Raw genomic sequence first — 4,507 nt, forward strand, 5'->3', positions numbered from 1 at the left:
CCCTTCCATAAAAAAAAGTTGCAATACTCTAGTAACATGTATTTGGAAATGTAAAAAATAACCAGTGAAATACATTCAAAAATTAATTTGTAATAATTTGAAAATACACTAAATCCAACATTTGAAAACATTAAATGCTTTAATGGGATGTAGACATTTGCAGTTACATAATGAGCTCTCGCTGGGTGATGGTGATGGTTGGTGCAAATGGGCTGTCGCTGCCTGGGGGAGGTGCTGCTTGCCCAGGGCTCCGGCGGGAGCTGGGCTCTGGGTTGGGGGGTGCCCGGCTCACAGGGACTGGGCTCAGGGATGTGGGGAGATGGGGTCAGGGGGGTGTCCGGCTCAGAGGGGCTGGGCTTGGAGCTGGGGGTCATGGCTGTGGGGGGTATGGGGTCAGGGGGTTGTCCGGCCCCTCCCTTACCATGCCGCTTACCCCCTCTACCGGAGCCTCAGCGTGCCACATTCAGGACGCCGGGGGATGGGATGGGGGAAGACGGAAGTGTGGGGAGTCTCCGACATACTCCGGGCCTGGGGCAAATTGCCCCACTTGCCCCCCCCCTCTGGGCAGACCTGCTGAATAGTGGTGACTGGGAATGGGCTGGGGGGGCGGGGGGAGTGTAGCAGATGACAATTTGAGGTGAATATTCTCTTGGCCAGATTCTACTGGGTTATGGTGCTGTGTGCTATGGACTGGAGTGAATAACCAAGAATCTGTTAAATAATTATTCTCTAAATTCAGCTTTCTTCTTTCTCTCTCTGTGAATTATCACTAATTCAAAATAGTGGTGTGCAAGTTGACTGGATAATGATAATAGCATAATCTCTTGTTAGAACATTGTAAACCCTACTACCTGTTTTTTATATAATACACTTACTATACATAATACAAGAAATCCCTGATGTTAGAACCTGGCTATGCCGCTGCTGTAGGGGGCTCATCACCCAGCAGCTGGGGACCACCATGTGGGCTCGGCAGGGCTGCTGGCCACGGGGCCAATGGGTGTGGGTGGGATCTCAGGAGTCATGTCCCAGGGATATGCCCCACTCCCCAGCACTGCTCCAGCTCTGAGCTGTCTCCACTGCCTGGGACCTGTGGGGCCCCACCTGCCTCCCCAGGGAAAGAGCCACCTGGGATTGGTGCAGAGGCTGGGCCAGTCTCAGCCAGTCCCAGAGGACGGCTGGGGGAGGGGGACAGTGTGGGAAGCTCAGCTGGGTCCTGCCAGGGAGGTAAGCTTTGGGGGTACAGAGCATGCCCCTGAGCCCAAGGTGGGACCAGAGTGGCCCCTTTCATTTTTTCCACTGGCTTCCGCCTTCCTTATTTCCAATGACTTGTCTGCTCATGCACCTGTCACTGGTCCATGGGGTTGCGAATCAGGAGGGATGGGGTTTGTGGTCAAAAACACTCACGGTCTGCTTCCTCCTGGCTAATGTGCCAAATTGATCTATTGGTCAATTGAGGCGCACTGTTTCACGTTTTTTTGTGTGAATACGTGAAAAGACCCCCACAAACCCCCATGCCCCGTGCTCTCCCACAGACCACTCTGAACCCCCCCCAGATCCTCTCACTGCACAGTGCCCCCTAGCTGTAGACCCCCCACAGCCCTCCCACAACTGCACAGTGCCCTGCCCCTCCCCGCCCAGAGCCCCCCCACAGATTCCCTCACTGCTCAGTGCCCCCCACCGCCCCACTGCCACAACTGCACAGTGCCCCACCCAGACCCCTGCACACTTCCCAGTGCCCCAACACACACAGATCTCCCCACCCCCCACTGCACAGCACCCCCCCCAGACCCACTAGAGACCTACTCTCCCACACCCTAACCCCCAGCCACAATACCCGGCCCTGATGGGAGGTGACTGTGTCTGCCAGGCTGAGCCGGTAGCGCAGCCAGAGCTGGTCCTGGGGCAGGATAACTCCGGCCCCTTGGGGGTGCAATCAGCCAGGCTGGAGCAGGAGCAGAGCCTACCCAGGCCAGGCTCCCTCAGGACCCACATGCCAGACAGGACCCAGCTGAGCCTCCCCGCCACCCCCCGCCGTCCGCTGTGACTGGCTGAGACTGGCCCAGCCTCTGCACCAGTCCAGGGGGCTCTTTCCCTTGGGAGGTAGGTGGGGCTCCACAGGTCCCAGGCAGTGGAGACAGCTCAGAGCTGGAGCAATGCTGGGGAGTGGGGCAGATCCCTGGGACATGACTCCCGAGATCCCACCCACACCCGTTGGCTCCCTTGGCCAGCAACCCTGCCGAGCCCACATGGTGGCCCCCAGCTGCTGGGTGATGAGCCCTCTACAGCAGCAGCATAGCCAGGTTCTAACATCAGGGATTTCTTGTATTATGTATAGTAAGTGTTTAATCTAAAAATCAGGTAGTAGGGTTTACAATGTTATAATAAGAGATTATGCTATTACCATTATCCAGTCAACTTGCACACTACTATTTTGAATTAGTGATAATTCAGAGAGAGAGAAAGAAAAAAGCTGAATTTAGAAAATAATTATTAATCAGATTCTTGGTTATTCACCAGCCACTTTGCTCCAGTCCATAGCACAAAGCACCATAAACCCAGTAGGATCTGGCCAAGAGAATACTCACCTCAAATTGGTATCTGCTACACTTCCCCCCACCACTCCCAGTCACCACTATTCAGCAGGGCTGCCGGGGGGGTGGGGGAATTTGCCCCAGGCCCTGGGGGCCCCAAAGGCCTCATGTATGTCGGAGGCTCCCCCCGCCTCCGTCTTCCCCCATCCCATCCCCCGGCGTCCTGGATGCGAAGCGCTGAGGGTCTGGGAGAGGGGGTAAGAAACATGGTAAGGGAGGGGCCGGGCACCTCCCCGACCCCATCCCAACCATCACCATCATCCAGCAACAGCCCATTATATAGGGTTACCATATTTCAGCAAGCAAAAAAGAGGACGGGAGGAGCCCCGCCCTAGCCCCGCCCCTGCCCCTCCCACTCCCCCCCCGAACCCCCAACCCCCCCGTTCCTTGTCCCCTGACTGCCCCCTCCTGGGACCCCTGCCCCTAACTGCCCCCCAGGACTCCACTCCCTATCTAAGCCTCCCTGCCTCTTGTCCCCTGACTGCCCCAACCCTTATCCACACCCCCACCCCCAGACAGACCCCTGGGACTCCCACGCCCCATCCAACCACTCCCCACCCCCTGACAGCCCCCCCCCAGAACTCCCAACCCATCTAAACCCCTCTGCTCCCTGTCCCCTGACTGCTCCGATCCCTCTCCCCACTCCTGCCCCCTGACAGCCCCCCCCAGAACTCCCAGCCCCCCACTACAGTAGTTCCTCACCTCCTGGTGCACACCGGGCCAGAGGAACTGCGTCAGAATTTGGGCGAGGGTCTTTTCACAGCCCCAGTGCCCTACAGTCGGGATGTCACAGGCGAGTTTCATTATGGCTCGTCGGTGACATTGAGGCATGAGCAGTTGGGTCTGGAGCTCTCCGGTTCGAAGGCCGGCTGCTGAGTGAGTCGGGGGGGATCCTGGTCACAACACACTGGTGTAGGCTCTGGCAGTGCTGCAGCCAGACTAGGGTTGGCTGCCCCCAGGCTACTTCCTAACTCCGCATCTAGAGGTACCTGGCTCCGGATGATGTCCCTCCAGGGGGTCAAGCACCATGGGCTCCTCAGGGTAACCGGCGAGGGGGTAGGCTTGGCAGCTCCTCTGGGTAACTGGCAAGGGGTAGGCTTGGCAGTTCCTCTGGGTGACTGGCGGCGGGCAGGCTTGGCAGCTCCTCCAGGCTTTGGTCAGCGTCAGGTGTCGGCAGCTCAGGCCAGTCTTCGGGTCCGCCGCCGGTTGTGGGGTCTCCCAACCAGGAGCTAGGCCACAGGCATCTGGCCTCTCTGGCGACTGCTCCTCTAGTGAGCTCTGGGGTTGGGCTTTTATGCTTCCTGTCCTGTGCTTTGACCTCTGCGGGACGGGCGCAGGATTCGCTGGCTCTGCCCACTTTGGTGTCCGGAGATGCTCGTCCCTCTCTGGGGTGGCAGGGAACCACACCGCCTCGCTACAGTGCCTAATGACCAGAATCTTTCAAAGCTGTATGAATCCACTGGCCTTGCTTCAGAAGGACTCACTGTGCATAGCTTGGAAAAGATTTCTTATGAAAAAAAATTTAGGGAGTTTAAACAACCCTGTAAGCTTAGCCAGCTTGTTGGGGAGACAGTGTTGTTGGAACATTAATGTTTCCATGTTGATTCTCAGTCTGTGTCTCAGGTACGGAGGAAAGTTTGGGTTCCTGATTTTTCAGAGCTGAACAGCCTTATAACTGAATCCACAAGGATGCAGGGGAGAGCAGCAAACTCTCATCTCTAGACAATTTGAATATGACTTTTAGTCTCTTAGTGGACTTGACACCTGATTCCATGTGGAAGCAGAGGTTGGTAATGGAAGGACAAAAGAACCTTGAGACTAACATGCTAGTGAAAATGGCTAGTATCTCTTTAACACAGAGTCCAGCCTTTGAATTGGTAAAGCTTGAGGATCTGAAAACTAGTAAACTAGCT

The sequence above is a fragment of the Malaclemys terrapin genome, chromosome 13 (genome assembly GCF_027887155.1).
Source record: "Malaclemys terrapin pileata isolate rMalTer1 chromosome 13, rMalTer1.hap1, whole genome shotgun sequence".
NCBI lineage: Eukaryota > Metazoa > Chordata > Testudines > Emydidae > Malaclemys > Malaclemys terrapin.